At 38.7% G+C, this 18,641-nt stretch overlaps 1 long non-coding RNA gene across 2 annotated transcripts in view; it reads right to left on the reverse strand.

Annotated features, from left to right (window-relative positions):
- Window positions 1-7,426: 7,426 nt before the first annotated feature.
- LOC122465569 overlaps window positions 7,427-18,641 on the reverse strand; it is a 35,772-nt gene continuing 24,557 nt past the window's right edge. Inside the window, exons 2-3 of one of the 2 annotated variants that reach the window (XR_006290505.1) lie at window positions 12,016-12,191; window positions 7,427-7,845 (exon numbers count right to left, since the gene is read on the reverse strand). This is a non-coding gene — a long non-coding RNA (uncharacterized LOC122465569). Of the gene's footprint in view, window positions 8,191-12,015; window positions 12,192-18,641 lie in introns of both variants that reach the window. The other variant, XR_006290506.1, reaches the window with a different exon arrangement.

Raw genomic sequence — 18,641 nt, forward strand, 5'->3', positions numbered from 1 at the left:
GCATGTATGTTTGCTTTATCTTAAATAGGGTAAGTTGAAAGGGTACCACCTACATCTGACACCACACACGAAGCATTAGACAAAAAAGCTAGAATAGAAATTTAAATTTAAAACAATATTTCTTTATTACAAGTAACGTCGAGATGGGGGAAGCTTTATTGCATCAAACTATGTCATTTAAGAAAGTTATTAAATAATGTCCTGTAATAATTCTTATATAAATTTGATGACAAACACCATTCCGGTTGCTCAAGAGCAGGTTTCACAAGTATTTCTGACACAGGGAGTCCTAAATGGCTGCACAACTGTATTCTTGTAGAGTGTGGCTGGACCAGGGAATGGTTTAAGAGGCACTCCCTCAAATTGCTAGGATCAATTCCAAAATGGACTTCACCAGGACAGCAACCTTGAACTGGTCTGCATTCAATGGGGAGCCAGAACAAAGACAGCATAGTACCAGCTGATGTGTTCATTTCAACCAGTCTTGCTGAGCAGATGGGCTGCTGCATTTTGTGCCAACTAGAGATTTGCAGAGTGTACCTTCATTCCTACCTATAAACTATTGCAATAATCAAGACAGAAGAGCACAAAATGTGTGGAGAGCCATGACCAGGTCTTTGGCTACCTAAATGTGGTGCAATATTCAGTTCATTCACAAGATAGAAGTGGGCAGGTTTTGTGGCATGGTTATTTTGCGTAATAGGAATCAAAAGTTCCCCAAGTCTGAAAGCAGATGAGCTTGTAAGTGTGGGGGGATGGGGAAGGGCTGTTGCAGAGGAATCAAAGCAATTTCTTCTTTTCATTAACATCATCTCAGTGCTGCTTGGAGTTCAGCTATATCTGTCTCGCTTCATTCAGATGCTCATTTTGGCAAGGCTTTGAAGTGGTACAATTTACATTTATCATAAAGGGATTCAGAACTGGGTGTCATCTGCATACTGATGGTGTTTCTGCTCATGTTGTTTCACCAGCTTTCTCTACAACTTCATATAAATATGAAATTATGTGGGAGAAAAGCAGCAGCATTGTGGGACTCTGTGGGCAAGGACTTTGACTATGTTTGGACGAGAGGAATAATGTGAACTTTCAGAGTTTTTACATTCATCCCTGAAGATGATGAAGGGGGACATCTGGATAGTGTTCAGTAGTATCAAAAGCCATAGCAAGGTCTATTCATATTGAGTGTTCCCCTTTGCCTATGAGAGGAAAAGATCACCCACCAGAACAGAACCTGCTGTTTCTTACCTGAAACCTGACTCAGAGGAGTCCAGGGTAATGGCAATTGACACATGGAGTTAGGAGACTGGTTTGCTAACTTCTTGTTTGGCTTGCTTAGAAAAGGGAGGATAGAAACATGATGATAGTTTGCTGAGGTCTTGATCACAATTTTTTTTCATACTGATCAGACTCTTGCATTTAATGCATATAGTAGATTCTCCTAATCAAGCATGATCTCTATTTTTTTTCCTATATTTGTTATCCTTTAAAAGTTTGTTGTATTAATATTTTTAAGAAGATATAGTTAAAGCATAGCCATTGTTTGTGAGGGTTTTATTTTTCTTTCAGAGTGGAATATTAGATTTATCTTTTTCCTTCAGATTTTTTTGGACTGTAAAGACTCATCACATTCTCTTTGGAAATTGCCATGCGATCAGATTTCATAAATTCATTTCTTTGGGGTCCGTTTTCCCCCAGGTGCTGAAGAATTTTGAACACATTTGTTACAATTTGAGAAATTGCCACATTCAAACAACAGCAACAAAAGAGTACCAATTTTTAAATTATATGCATTTTATAAAATTCAGCTTGAAGCATTATTGGTAAACGAAGTATCAAATGCAATTTATGAGGCTTCTCTCTCATTCAAACTCCTTCTGTGAGCTGGACCATGACAAATTGCCAACTTGCCAGCATAAATAAAAAAACTGTTAAAATTAAGTTTCCCTTTGCTGCTGTTCTGAAAAGTTTTGATTGTTTTGGATGCTCCAGAGTCAGTGGTTATCCAAGAAGCACAAGTAAAAGGAAGGTCATGGCAGGAAGGAGTTGTGCATCATTGAGCATGAGGGAACCAGCCCAGGTATATAATACTAGCAAATGAACCGTCATGTTTTATATGATGAAAAGTAATGAGGGTGGGAGTATTAATAGGACTGAATTAACCAAAGGGTTCCTATAAAAGCCACGTCCTGTGAAACAATGCAGAAACATGACATGGTTTTAGGCAAAACCTTCAGACAGATGGAATCAGTGATTATGTCATTCCAGTGCCTAATCTTTTAACATGATGGTGGGGGAGGTGTTAATATATTTGTTTTATTTGTTGATTTCAGTAGGAGAGAATAATCTGAGCCAGAATCAGGCCAAGAAATTTTAAGTACTGGAAAGTAGAACTGAGTAAAAAAAAAATTGCATAGAACTTTTTCTTTTTCAGTGAAAAATGCAGATTTAGCGACATCAAAACATTTCTCAAATTCATGTCAATTTTGCCAAATTTGTTGTGATTAAGAAATAAAACTGAGAGATAAAATTGTGAAGCAAATGTGAAATTTAATTTTGACATTTTCAAGACAAAATACTTCAGGAGGCCGAGAGAGATGTTTCAGCTGCTGGTTTTGGTGCCTGGGGCTGAAGATCCCAAGCTAAGGGAGGAGCCTATCTCTGGCCTGTCAGCAGGTGCACCAGATCAGCCACTTAGTCATTTAAGCAACTCATCTGTCCCAACCCACTCCTCAGTATTTCACTCTAGATAGCTTAGGTGACTCCCCATTCAGCCTGTGACTTCTGAGGATCCCTTTCTTAGGTGCCAAACTCTCCCCATGCATTGTATGGGAACCCAAGATGCATAGCTCTGGGCCAATGATACCTGTAGGTGAGAGGCTGCTTAGGGGTTAGGCATTGCAATGCTGAGAGAAGCACTGTCTAAGTACCTTTGAAGATCTGGGGCTAAATAACTATGGCTCAACTCTGCTGACTAGAAAGTAGGATAGGAGAATGTGTGCAGTCAAACCTCCACTCATTCCCCACCCTTTCTTGTCCCAGTCTCCTACTCTGGTATTGGAGTAAGCAGGCACCTAGTCTCCCCTGTTTTCCTGCATACTGGGGGTAGCCCATGTAAGGGTTCAAAGAGGGTCCTAACTCCCCTGAACAGGAAATACAATCAAAGTCACAATCTATCTCACACACAGGTTAAAGAAAAGTGCCTACAAATCATGAGAAAGCTCCTGTACACTGACCCTAAACTAGTCAGATTGAAGCAAGATTTTCTGTTCTTTTTTCCCTTTATGGAAGGGAGTTTATTTTCCAGACAGTGAATCTTAAGTTCTTTCCCCCCGGCCTTCATCTGAATTGTCTGCTGATATTTTTCCCCTACAGTGTTCAATCCACTTATCTTCCTGCTTACATATTTTTCTGACTAGATTTCCATTAAAAATTATTTCCATTTACTGAACCATGAAAGGTCTTTCCATAATTTGACCATGTACAGTAATCTTTCTTGAAGCTGTGAAATGCTTCAATGGCAATTTTCCATGTAATGGAACAATACATTTTTATATTCAATAATAATGAAGTATAATTGACAGAGGAATACATTCCTATACCACATAGTTTTGAGAGGAATGACATTTTAAAAAGCAGTTCCTGTCTTCACATTAATTTTGAAAATATAAAACTTCATAGTTGCAAAATTAGACAATTATACATAATATGGTGCAATCATAATAGTTTTCCAGTTCTGAACATTTTTACTTGTTATTCTCACTACTAATGGACTTTCAGAGCCTATGAAAAATGTCTGAGGGGTACTAACCCAATCAACAGTGCAAAATGTATGGATTTTACCTTATATCATGTGTGTTCTTTGCACAACCCTGTAAGATAGATTCACAAGAGTGACTTAGCCACCTGCCACTTTCAGCAAATAAGTCCAACGTTTAAGCACCACAGGCATTCACAAAACCACTGCTCTGCTGCCACATAATCCTATAGGTGCCTAAATTTCCACTGATCAAATCCCTGAGCTGCCACAGCCCTGATGCTGCCCAGCAATTCATGGCCTAACGCACATGTAGAACGGAATTAATAATGGATTTTTCTAAAGAAATTCTGGTTTGATTCAAATTAAAATACAATTTACATTTTTGGGGGTTAAATTTAAATTTTAAAAAATTGGTTTGAATTGACCAAAATGTTTCAAGTTGACTTGTTTGTTTTTTTTTTTTGATAGGGTTGTGTTAGCTGTTGGTCCCAGGATATATGAGAGAGACAAGGTATGTAAGGTAATAAACTTCTCTTGTGTTGGTGGAAGGTACAAGCATTCGAGTTACTACTCTGTGCTCTACTACAGAGCTCTGCTTCAGGTCTGGGAAAAGAAAGTGTGTCTGAACTAAACACAGGTTGGGATGGACAACTAAGCATAAGGGTTAATGAGTTATAAGTGGTCACTTGAAAAGGAGTGGGCAATAAGGGTTGGATTGCTATGCAAAAGGAATTTGAAGTGGGCCATTAAGGATTAGCAGGCAGGTGTGTGTGACAGATTGTTGTAATGAGCCATAAAACCAGTGTCCCAGAGTCTAGCATAGTTATGAATTTAAGTTCCCAGGCTTGCCTTCTGAAGGTTTCCTTTGAGGACAAATATTGAAAGATCAGATATGAAGTGATCACTTTATGGGGGAAAAAAAGTGTTCACTTGGGGTAATATGGTGTTTTTGTTTTTTATCGTTTTTTGGTGAGAGTTCATCTGAGAGCATACTGATTGTCTGGTTTCATCCACATAGTTGTTACTGGGGCATTTGTTACACTGGATAAGGTAATGTGATAGGCATGTGTACGCCCCATGAATCTTGACATTTATCATCATAGCAGCTGAGATATGTCTGCGTTCAAGGAACCATCTCCTGCATCTTATATACACCTCAAACTAAAAAAAAAATCACCTTGCTCTCCCACACACTGAAAGAAAAATAAATCATCAGGAAACCTACCTGGAGAAACCTAAAACAGCTATCTAAAAAACCCCTGATAGCCATCCACCACAAAAACAAAAAGTGAATCAACTACAACTCCACAACCAATTGTACACCACCTCCAGGAAAAACCAAGACACTATGACCCACCACGTGGACACTACACAACAGCCCACATTATCAACCTACCAAGTTTACCCCAATCAGAACTGAAGTATCTGTACTCTCCAAGGGACTGAACTTCCCATTAAACAGAACCTGATCCCATACTAGCATATGGAGAAATAGAAAAATTCTTCCAACACCACCACCTCAAGGAATTCTTTCACAACAAAGATGACACTACCCACAACTATCACATCCCCAACCAACAGAAAAAAGAAAGAATCATCTGACTGGACATTCTACAATGGATAAAACCACACACTGGATCATTACATTGATTGCCTAAGGGGAAAAAAAATTGACTGAAATTCTCAACAGACATTACATCCAACATAATCTTTCTACAGCCGAAAGAATAGTTATAGAGACAGTCCCTGAAATCCAACCAGTAGACAGCGATCAAGCCACCACACAAAGAGAGCACTACCATAGTCTTATACTCCAGAAAAACAATGAGATTTATCACTATGGGATTTTGCAAATTAAAGGTTAACTAAAAGGAGTTAGTTTTTGCGCTTCTTCTTAGCTGCTTTTTGAAAATAAACTCCCTGCATTCGTCGTATTAATTATTTAGTATGAATAAAAACTAGTTCTTACTATTGTTATATAAATACTATCATTTATAGGTCTCAGTATATTTTTCATATACCTGGTCACGGAGCTTCCCATTACCTCTATGAGATATTACCATGAGTAATATCTATGAGTAATAGTAACTATGAGTTAATATTTCAGAACAGAATATATTAAGATGCAGAGAGGTAAAAATGACTTGTTCAGGGTAGTACAGCTCACGGTACTCATCTAGGAGTTTCTCTTCCGAATTCCATGCTCTAAGACTAGTAAATGATGCCTCTTCAAATAAGAGTCTATTAGGCCACTAAACCTTGTTCAGGCTTCTCCTCTAGTTCTTTATTAATCTCTAAGGCCCATTGAAATACATGGAAGTTAGGAGTCTAAATACTTTTGAGGATTTCAGCCCAAGACCCTTAAAAATACAATTTAAAAAGCTATTTTGTTGTTCATTCCATGGACTCTTCTTCTCAGTCTCTCTATCATGAACTCATGTCCCACACTTACTATATAATCCTGCCCCAAAATACAATCGCATTTGAAATGAAACTGTGATCTCTTCCAGAATGCTACCTTACTTAGCAACTCGCTTGGCTCCAGCCCTTAGAACGGTGTGAACTTTTGATATCATTGTGTATCTCTTTTTTTGGCCTGTCTTCACAGTGCATTTGATGGACACTAATCTAACCTTATTAGTCTCATGCAGAAGAACAAGCATACTGGGAAAACAACAGATAGCTTGCAAGCTTTAGGATTCTTGTTCAGAGAACTCAACATCTTTGTCTAAAAGATTATTGTCTATCTAACCAAGACAAAAGGAGAGACTGGATCACCGTAATGAACTTTAAATTTTTATTTCTCGACAAGGGTAAAACCAGGGTGAATTAAAGCTCTGAAATCTTTAAACACAAGAGCAAATGAAAGTTTTAAATTATGCATTTTTTCTGTCAGCTAAATAAGCATGACTTTATAAGAATGATTTAATCCAAAAAACAGATGCACTCTTCCCTTAAGACAGAAAACCAAGCCAACTGGCTTGCATAAGCATTTTCTGTGTGTGATTATTGGACGTGGCAGCTTGAGAGAACCAAGAAGCAGAATTTCTAGCCACGGAAGGAGATGCAAAGAACAGAGGTCCAAATCTTCAGAGGAAATAAAAGCAAGCAAGGGAGAGACTGGAGGGAAGATGTTCAGCAACGTTTAATCAGGGAGTTCAGGAATCAAGGCATGAACACACTGATGACATGTATAAGCGGCTGCCCCTTCTGAGATTTTGCTGTGAAGTGCAGTACTGAGGGCTGTTGTGTAGCATCTGGAGCCATGGTTACAATTTTTACCTACTAGTGATTCCATTGTGATTAATGCAGGTACCCCTGGCATGTGGGAGGATACTGATGAGGAGTTTCAATGGCAGACAATACAGTAACTCCCTTCATTAATAAGTCCATTCACTTTATCATAAGAGAGCTGGATATATCATGTTTCTTGATTGTTAGGATCTTATTTTTTCTAATTGTGAATAAACTCACAGACTTCTACTCTAGCAGCTCTTTCCTTAGTTTATTTTTGCTTGCGTCTTTTTCCTTTTCAAAGCAGATCAGGACAGAAATAAGACACCATTATGTTTTCCCTCTGGTGGTGGAACTGAGGGAATTTTGTTCTATATGTCACTGTAACCAATTCTCCCTCCACCTGTTAAAAATTCAGTTGCAATATATCCTGGATACAATTTAAAAGCATTTTATTAAACTCCTTGCTAACATATTAATGTGTTTAAATATTATTTTTGATTTATTTTCTAGTTATTAAATGGCATTTGGTAGGAACAAAAAGTCTGTTTTAAAACTGGGAGTTCATTAAACAAGTCACATTTTTTATTGCACTACTTTTCAGATACGGCTAAGTAAAAGGCATGTGAAATGGACAATCACCTTCTTGCCAATGATAAGTGTGCTTCCATAAAACAACAGTAAAAGACCAGATCTTACCACATTCCAGATAGAATATATAATGTCTTTTTAAAGCCTTCGTACAGTCAGAATCTTGGAAGAATACACCGAGATGGCAAAGCTCCCATTGACTTCACTGATGTAAGACCAAACACTTTGCGCCAAAGTCAGTTTGAAAATAGGTCTTCAGAGCTCTTGAAAAGTCATATCCAGAAAGAAAGAACAAATTAAATTCCATATACATCCTAAGATGAAAGTGATACCACCCACAGAAAACCCAAACTCAGATGCAATCGGTTTCACTGTTAGAAGAATAGGGAATTGGGGCTTATTTGCCATCTCTCTCTTTTTTTACCCTTGCACATCTCTTCCAGCTGAACCAGCATAGTGGAGAATGGATGTAAACACTGTGTTCTGCAGCAAATTACTAGCCCCCAGACTAAGGGAAAAGTGAAGAGAGGTCTCTGGCATAAAGCCTTCCACGGCTATTTCCAGAGTGATTCAGTTTATATCCATAGATAAAGTCACAGAGGTAAAACCTGAAATTAAAAAAAAGTCAGCATCAATTTTAATGAGGCCACTATTTCCCTTTACAAGTTAGATCCTGAAGAAACAAACTCAAAAGTTATCTATAATCGGACTATTGGAGGCAGCTAAGTCTGAGAGTAGTTAGCAATTTTAGGAAGAGAGACTGTGAATAGCTAAAAGGTTCAGGAGTGCCATCCTACCAATGGCTTCATCTGGAATACTGTGTACAGCTCCAGTCACCCATGTTCAAGAAAGAAATTCAAACTGGAAAAGGTTCAGAGAAGAGCTACTAGAATGAATGGATGGCCTTTTTTATGAGAGGAGGGATGGATGGAAATGAGGTGGTTTTTAACCATCAGGGGAGTGAGGTTTTGGAATAGCTTCCCAATAGGAGTTACACAAGGAAAAAAATAATTTAAAGAGATAGCCGAGCAAATGTATGAATGGGATTGTATGACAGGGTTACTTGTGATGATGTGAGGCAGTGTTTTGCATCCCTGGACATTCCTTCTAGTTTATGTCTTCATTACCAGGGTAAGTCGACCTAAGAACATAATAATGTCCATACTGGATCAGACCAAAGGTCCATCCAGCCCAGTATCATGTCTACCAACAGTGGCCAATGCCAGGTGCCCCAGAGGAAGTGAACCTAACAGGTAATGATCTAATGATCTCTCTCCTGCCATCCGTCTCCACCCTCTGACAAACAGAGGCTAGGGACACCATTCCTTGCCCATCCTGGCTAATAGCCATTAATGGACTTAAGCTCCGTGAATTTATCCAGTTCTCTTTTAAACCCTATTATAGTTCTAGCCTTCACAACCTTCTCAGGCAAGGAGTTCCACAGGTTTACCGTGCGCTGAGTGAAGAAGAACTTCCTTTTATTTGTTTTAAACCTGCGACCCATTAATTTGATTTGGTGGCCCCTAGTTCTTATATTATGGGAACAAGTATATAACTTGCATGCATCTGAAGAAGTGGGTATTCACCCATGAAAGCTTATGCTCCAATACGTCTGTTAGTCTATAAGGTGCCACAGGACTCTTTGCCGCTCTAACTTTTCCTTATTCACTTTCTCCACACCACTCATGATTTTGTATATCTCTATCATATCCCCCCTTAGTCTCCTCTTTTCCAAGCTGAAAAGTCCAAGCCTCTTTAATCTCTCCTCATATGGGACCCGTTCTAACCCCCTAATCATTTTAGTTGCCCTTTTCTGAACCTTTTCTAATGCCAGTATATCTTTTTTGAGATGAGGGGACCACATCTGTACTCAGTATTCAAGATGTGGGTGTACCATGGATTTATATAAGGGCAATAAGACATTCTCCGTCTTATTCTCTATCCCTTTTTTAATGATTCCTAACATCCCATTTGTTTTTTTGACTGCCACTGCACACTGCGTGGATGTCTTTAAAGAACTATCCATGATAACTTCAAAATCTTTCTCCTGATTAGTTGTAGCTAAATTATCCCCCATCATATTGTATGTATAGTTGGGGTTATTTTTTCCAGTGTGCATTACTTTACATTTATCCACATTAAATTTCATTTGCAATTTTGTTGCCCAATCACTTAGTTTTGTGAGATCTTTTTGAAGTTCTTCACAGGCTGCTTTGGTCTTGACAATCTTGAGCAGTTTAGTATCATCTGCAAACTTTGCCACCTCACTGTTTACCCCTTTCCCCAGATCATTTATGAATAGGTTGAATAGGATTGGTCCTAGGACTGACCGTTGGGGAACACCACTAGTTACCCCTCTCCGTTCTGAAAATTTACCATTTATTCCTATCTTTTGTTCCCTGTCTTTTAACTAGTTCTCAGTCCATGAAAGGATCTTCCCTCTTATCCCATGACAACTTAATTTACGTAAGAGCCTTTGGTGAAGGACCTTGTCAAAGGCTTTCTGGAAATCTAAGTACACTATGTCCACTGGATCCCCCTTGTCCACATGTTTGTTGACCTCCCCTCAAAGAACTCTAATAGATTAGTAAGACATGGTCTCCCTTTACAGAAACCATGTTGACTTTTGCTCAACAATTTATGTTCTTCTATGCATCTGACAATTGTATTCTTTACTATTGTTTCAACTAATTTGCCTGGTACTGAAGTTAGACTTACTGGTCTTTAATTGCCAGGATCACCTGTAGAGCCCTTCTTAAATATTGGTGTAACATTAGCTATCTTCCAGTCATTGGGTACAGTAGCTGATTTAAAGGACAGGTTACAAACTATAGTTAATAGTTCCGCAATTTCACATTTGAGTTCCTTCAGAACTCTTGGGTGAATGGCATCTGGTCCCGGTGACTTCTTGCTGTTAAGTTTCTCAATTAATTCCAAAACCTCCTCTAGTGACACTTCAATCTGTGACAATTCTTCAGATTTTTCACCTACAAAAGATGGCTCCGGTTTGGGAATCTCCCTAACATCCTCAGCCATGAAGACTGAATCAAAGAATTCATTTAGTTTCTCCGCGATGACTTTATCATCTTTAAGTGCTCCTTTTGTATCTTGATCGTCCAGGGGCCCCACTTGTTGTTTAGCAGGCTTCCTGCTTCTGATGTACTTAAAAACATTTTGTTATTACCTTTTGAGTTTTTGGCTAGTTGTTCTTCAAATTCCTTTTTGGCTTTTATTATTATATTTTTCCATTTAATTTGGCAGTGTTTATGGTCCTTTCTATTTACCTCACTAGGATTTGGCTTCCACTTTTTAAAAGATGTTTTTTTATCTCTCATTGCTTCTTTTACATGGTTGTTAAGTCATGGTGGTTCTTTTTTAGTTCTTTTACTGTGTTTTTTAATTTGGGGTATACATTTAAGTTGAGCCTCTATTATGGTGTCTTTGAAAAGTGTCCATGCAGCTTGCAGGGTTTCACTCTAGTCACTGTACCTTTAATTTCTGTTTAACTAACCTCCTCATTTTTGCATAGTTCCCCTTTCTGAAATTAAATGCCACAGTGTTGGGCTGTTGAGGTTTCTTCCCACCAGAGGAATGTTAAATGTTATTATATTATGGTCACTATTTCCAAGCGATCCTGTTATAGTTACTTCTTGGACCAGATCCTGCACTCCACTCAGGACTAGATCAAGTGTTCCCTCTCCCCTTGTGGGTACCAGCTGCCCCAAGAAGCAGTCATTTAAAGTATCGAGAAATTTTGTCTCTGCATTTTGTCCTGAGGTGACATGTACTCAGTGAATATGGGGATAATTGAAATCCCCCACTATTATTGAGTTTTTTATTTTGATATTTTATTTCTCTAATCTCCCTTAGCATTTCATCGTCACTATCACTGTCCTGGTCAGGTGGTCGATAATAGATTCCTACTGTTATATTCTTATTAGAGCATGGAATTACTCTAGTTTCTATGGAACATGTGGATTCATTTAAGATTTTTATTTCATTTGATTCTACATTTCCTTTCACATATAGTGCTATTCCCTCCTCCCCCCCCCCCGCCCCCCCGCACAACCTGTTTTGTCCTTCTGATATATTTTGTATCCCGGAATGATTGTGTCCCATTGATTGGCCTAAGTTGACTATGGGCAGGAATGGTGTCCCTAGCCTCTGTTTGCCAGAAGCTGGGAATGAGCAACAGGGGATGGATCTCTTGATGATTACTTGTTCTGTTCATTCCCTCTGGGGCACCTGGCACTGGCCACTATCGGAAGACAGGATACTGGGCTAGATGGACCTTTGGTCTGACGCAGTAGGGACATTCTTATGTTCTTAAGTTACGATACTCCAGCTATATGAATAACGACGTAGCTTTGGTCAACTTACCCTAGTGTCTTCACCGCACTGTGTTGGTGGGAAATGCTCTCTGGGCGACTTACCTTACTCTTCTCGGAGAGGAGGAGTACTGGGGTCAACCGGTCAATTTAGCAGGTCATTGATTGCAGCACCATTGATCTTCCTGTAGTGGAGACCAGCCCTCCATATATCTCAATTACTTCTTGTCATTGCAGTGGCCTTGGCCATTGGTGAACCTTCAGTCCTTTCTATTCTCTGCCTGTGGTACATAATACAGAAGAACCTCAGAGTTACGAGCACATTGGGAATGTTCATAACTCTCAACAAAATATTATGGTTGTTCTTTCAAAAGTTTACAACTGAAGATGAACTTAGTACAGCTTTGGAACTTTACCATGTAGAATAAAAATGCTGTTTTCCCTTTATTGTTTAGTAGTTTATATTTAACACAGCTGCTGCTGCCTGATTGTGTACTTCTGGTTCCAAATGAGGTGTGAGATTAACTGGTCAGTTTGTAACTCTGGTGTTCATAACTCTGAGGTTCTACTGGACTCTAATCTCCTATGGGTTGTAATGGCTTGGTCTAATTTTGGTTGTTGGGTTTAGTGTAGGACTTCTGTGTGGTACTTCTGGCCTTAAATGCTATGATTCTATGGAACCCAGAAAAAGAGGAGCCCAGAGGCCCAGCTAAGCACCCAGCTCCATCTATTGCACAATCCTCTCTGGTAGCAAGAATGATTTACAATACTGGAGACTAAAACACATCTATATAAACTACTTATATGGCCTCCGTTACCATAGTATCTGAGCTCCTCACAATCTTCAATGTATTTTTATTCACACCACCCCATGAAGAAGGAAAATGATGCTATCCCCATTTTACACATGGGATCTGAGACTCAGAGAGACTAAGTGACTGGTCCAAGGCAGAGCAGGAAGTTGAACATAGGTCTCCCCAGTTCTGTGCTGGTGCCCTAACCAATAGCTCATCTATTTTCTCATATTTTCAAGTAGCTGAACAAAATTGCTTGGCTGGAGCTTTTGTTCATTTGGGAATTAAGATATTAACAATGACACTGCTGAAACCTGCGTCCGAACTTCCAGTATTGAACTACAGAAAGGGGATTACTTAATTTATATTGAACAAAGATCTTTATATTTATTGATATATTCTTTTCAGGAATATTAAATAGTTTACAAAAAAAATTTCTACTTCTGCAGAAATTTATTAAATGTTATATGGTTGGTTAACCTGGAGTGAAATGTAGTAAGCTGTCTTTATTTTACACGCAGAATGATGGATTATGTTTTGCTGTTTACTGTTTCACTGATAATAATCAAAGAGAAATTGCTTTACTTACTGAACATGTGTCAGAATAAGGTTTTAATGTAGTGAGTTAATCTGAAAAAGGCTTGAGTAAGATTCTCTTTATTTCAAATTCATTGATCTTAAGCACCAACAAAATTATGCGACATTGTTCAAGGGAACGGATGAAAGGAAGCACTCCACAGTACAGAGTGGTTTTGTAAAGATACAAACTTGACAGCACAATAAAGCTCATGAACAATAAAGCTCATATGCACAAATTCCATTGATTCAGAGATAGCTACAAGTATGCATCCAGGCTTCTCTTGCATTATGTCCATTTTGTTTTCTCCTCAGGGTTGTTGTAAATATTATTTTTCATTTTTTCACATTCTCATGCCACTGAATTTTGCTTTAACGTTTGCAGCTGTCAGTGGAATCTTCATGAAATTGGAGTGATGGTGGTTGGTAAAGAAATAGGGACACTGAATTGGCTCCTGAAAATGTGAAGAAAATGCTGCTTCTGTTAATGTCAGAAGATGAAGACAGACAGCAAATACCAGGGAGGTGGAAGCTTTCCGTTGCCAGCTTGCCACCAACACTCGCTGTATGAGAATGGAGCCTGTAATCTACTGTACGTGCACATGCATATGGATGACTCTGTTCTATTGATGAACAGAAATGTTTGCCTGGCTGATCTGAAAAGACATCAGCTGTTTTTGGTTTCAAGGTCAGGATGTCTGCTTTTTAACCTCTCTTTTCTAGTATACACCTGATGGATCTGGACCAAACTCCACGTTGATGGGATGGTACTGCTTTGGAAACACATTTTGCACTAGCTTTTGTCGAGATCTAAAGAGAGTCAAAAGGTGCAATCAATAGTATTAATAGCTTTGATAATGTTCTCTCCTTATCAGCATCTGCTCAGAGGAGGGAGAAAAAAAGAGAGAGAGAGAACTGCTAGAGAAAAAGATGGATCTTTAATCCAGTTCCCAGCCTAAGCAGCTGGGCTAAATGTTGAAGGAGGGAAAGAATCCTTCCCACCCAGGGACATAGAGTTGAGGTAGATGCACTCTGCAAGGGCTACTCTAGTCTCTTGTCTAATGAAGCATCTTATGCCGCTTACATATGGATAGGATGTGGGGGGCAGTTCCTAGGTATTCCTTGTAAAATGTGGGTAATATTTACCCAAAACGAGCAAGTTGCTTTACATAATGCTATATAAAACTAAGTAACAGTCCAACAGAATTTGCCATATTAAAGTACCCTATAATTAATTAATATTGGGAAGTATAAGGGATACTGTATATACTATTATATTTCTCGAAGGCAAAGCTGGCAGTATTGATACATCAAAGGGTTTTTTGAGGCTACTACTTAACATTTATAAATCCCATTTTTCATGGAATATTACATAGTAGAATTATTCATTTTAGTTATTTAGAGCTAGATAAACAAAAGAAGGTAGGTGTTGTGACGCTGAGCACAATTGATGATAAACCAGTGATCTTCTACCAGGTCCTGACAAATATGTATGTCTGCTTTATGATTATATTGTATCCTTTTGGATACACACTTACTCTGGTCCCTTGAGAAAATGTCTGACAAAGAGATGCTCAGTGTAGAGACCATGAGAGTGAGGGAACCTTTTTACAACTTGGGACACCATGAAGGAAAAATTAAAAATTCTAATATTGGAATTAGAGCTGTACAAATAACTGATGTTTTGGTTTAGCAGCTGAACTGAATATTTTTTACATTTTTGGGGGGTTGAAGAAAATGTTTATTTCATTTGAGGGTTTTTTTTTTTAACGAAAAAGTAAAATTCAAAATGAAAAGCATTATTTCAACTTGAAAACAACAAAATGTTTAGTTCAGAAAATGGTGAATGAAATTAGTATATATTTAAAAACTGTTAGTTTTCTCCATCAGAAACAAGTCAGCGAACTCATTATGATTTGTGTAATGTTTTGGTCAGCCCAAATCTGCATTTTTTTTGGAGTAGGGAGGTGAAAAAATTCACTCAGCACTAAATTGTTATATTCTTTGTTAGTTTTTAACTAAATCAAGAGAAATGAAAGAAACCTCATCCACTGAGATATTTAAAACTAGACTACCTAAAGCACGAGAAATATACTGCTTGGAAAAATTCTGCACCCATAGTGGCAGAAGGATGATAGACTTGAAAGAACTTTCCATCCATAACGTCTGCGTTTGCTTGACAATGCAACCAAAAGAACAGGAATTTCTAATGATAAGTCCAAGGAAACATATATGTTCAAGGCATCCAAGAAATAGTTTTAGCAACATACAGTACACCCATTTCAGTCTATTGTTTCTGCATGTCTGCAAGTATAAACCAGGTTTTTGCAAAGCAGAACATGATGAAAAAGACCAGGAGGCTGAACATACTGACTGTAATTTAGTGGGATATAAGAACAATTGGTTTTCCTCCAGATATTTCTCAGACCTCAAGCTCAGTAGTTCCAACTTCTAACTTTTACCTTGTTCAGTGATGTTAGCCATCAGGTTCTTTATCATACGTGAAAAGTGCTCTCATTCCAGAATGAAAACATGTGTTACATATGATTTTAGAACTGGACAAATTCCCATTGATATCAAATGAAAACTGAATTTTTAAATGTATCTTTTGATGTAAAACACAATGGAGAGGCTAATGGGAATACAAGGGTAACAGTAACATGAAGTTGCAGAAATTAGTGAGGTGGGGTTTTGTTTATGCATTTATCGGTAAATGAACAAAAAATATACATAAATTTCATCTCCATCATGATGAAATTTCATCTCCAGCAGGAGAGTGAGTTTGTGTGGGGGGGGGGGGTGAGAAAACCTGGATTTGTTCTGGAAATGGCCCACCTTGATTATCATGCACATTGTAGGGAGAGTGGTCACTTTGGATGAGCTATTACCAGCAGGAGAGTGAGTTTGTGTGTGTGTGTTTTTTGGAAAGGGGCGGGGGGTGAGAAAACCTGTATTTGTGCTGGAAATGGCCCACCTTGATTATCATACACATTGTAGGGAGAGTGGTCACTTTGGATAAGCTATTACCAGCAGGAGAGTGAGTTTGTGTGTGTGTGTTTTTTGGAAAGGGGCGGGGGGTGAGAAAACCTGTATTTGTGCTGGAAATGGCCCACCTTGATTTTCATGCACGTTGTAAGGAGAGTGGTCACTTTGCATAGGCTACTACTAGCAGGAGAGTGAGTTTGTGTGTGTGGTTTTTGGAGGGGGGTGAGGGGGTGAGAGAACCTGGATTTGTGCTGGAAATGGCCCACCTTGATTATCATACACATTGTGAAGAGAGTGGTCACTTTGGATGGGCTATTACCAGCAGGAGAGTGAGTTGGGGGGGGGGGGGGGGGAGGGTGAGAAAACCTGGATTTGTGCTGGAAATGGCCCAACTTGATGATCACTTTAGATAAGCTATTACCAGCAGTGGAGTGGGGTGGGAGGAGGTATTGTTTCATGGTCTCTGTGTATATAATGTCTTCTGCAGTTTCCACAGTATGCATCCGATGAAGTGAGCTGTAGCTCACGAAAGCTCATGCTCAAATAAATTGGTTAGTCTCTAAGGTGCCACAAGTACTCCTTTTCTTTTTGTGAATACAGACTAACACGGCTGTTACTCTGAAATCTCCATCATCATTGGGCAGTTTTCTGTGGCTACCCAACAGCTCCCACTCAAAGCAATGTGATCGAATAGTACTTCTGAAAATCTTCACCAATTATTTTAGTACCTAAATGTAGATTTAGGAGCACAGATTTTTGCACCATTTTTTTTAAATTGGCCTGTATGTTTATTCTATTCTTGTAAGCAACTGGACTATTTAAATGTATACAAATCTTGCTCTCAAAGTAAGCCTTTGATCAAAATCCAAACCAAACCTTTTTTTCAAGTTTAAAAGCATTCCGTTGAATTTTCTAAACTGTTTTCTCCATTTAAAATTGGGATAAAAAAAATCTGACAGGACAAAACATATGGGAAGGCCGCTGGATGCAACATTTCTCCCCCCTGCTCCCTGATCCTTTTCTCCCTTCTTACTGCCCCCCACCTATGAAGGTCATCAGGAAATATCAGAAATCTCACATTAATCCTGTTCTCAGGAAGGTTACAGCCCAATTTTGCAGAGCAAAGAAGATCAGAAAGTTCAGTTAGACATCCAGACTCTTCAGCTGTAACAAGTTGAAATGCAAAAGAAAAAGTCCTGCCCCAATCCTCCTATGGCTGCCATATGTCTGCCGTTTATTAGGAGAGAATTTACTGTTCATTAATTGTGACTGTACCACAATTGTAATATCATTACCTATTTTGCTTCAGGTGATACATTAACTAACGGCTGCAAGTACATGAGTCCTTATGACCATGCAATTTTTGTTTCCATTTTGCATGCAGGGTCATAAGCAGACCTGGTTGGGAAATTTCTGTCAGAATAATTTTCCAACAGAAAATGTCCTTTTTGCAAAAATTTCCCCTGAGGAAAATTTCAATTTTTCAGACCCCCCCCCCCCACACACACACATTTTTTTGTCAGGAAAATCAAAATGATGGCTTCCCAACTGCCCACCTGAAGGTTCTTGTTAACTTCTTTTTTTTGCCTACAAGGAGAAAAATTATAAAGAGCTTCAAAGCAAGCAACAAAATTCCATTTTGGTTCTCCCAAAATAGAATTTTTCTGGGAACCCTTTCTTGCAAAAATATTTGCATTTTTTTATTTTTTGTTCCGGTTCGACATTTTCAAGAGGCAGAGGTCTGTGAGGTGAATCAAGATCTGGAGTTGGACACACTATGGTGAGACTGCTACTGCCACTCCCTGCATGGAACACCTAAGCCCTATCTTACAGTGTGATTGCAGATAATGGGGAACTTTCCCAGATACTCAGAAAACAGGAGAGAGAAAGAGGTAGATATTAGATGACTTGAATCAAAACCTGCCCAAACCACTCTGCATTCCTGAACATCATCCCTGCCAGACCATGCAAAGAGGCAGGACTGTCATATTAACAACCCAAATCATGAACAAATAGTGCTTAAAAACACTTGAGTGGGCTCTTGGGAGCCAGTGTAACAACTATTAGAGAGCAGATCAAGCAAAACTACAAGTTAATTTGTTATAGGTCTCTAAGCAGAAATTAAATGCTAGTAGAAGACCTCACAATTGTGAAAAACAATCCCAAAGGCAGGTAGCTCTTCCCCAAAAGCCCAATTCTGGTCTCACTAAATCCATTTGACTTCAGTGAAGTTACTCATAATTTCTGCCACTGACAGTGAGATCAGTGTCAGTCCCAAATATAGATACCAGGACCATTATCCCTAAAGACAGAAGCTGGCAGATGCAAATTAAATTGGAAACCAAAAGAACCTATGTATTACAAGCAGTGTGAGGG

The sequence above is a fragment of the Chelonia mydas genome, chromosome 4, assembly GCF_015237465.2.
Source record: "Chelonia mydas isolate rCheMyd1 chromosome 4, rCheMyd1.pri.v2, whole genome shotgun sequence".
NCBI classification, from domain to species: Eukaryota; Metazoa; Chordata; order Testudines; family Cheloniidae; genus Chelonia; species Chelonia mydas.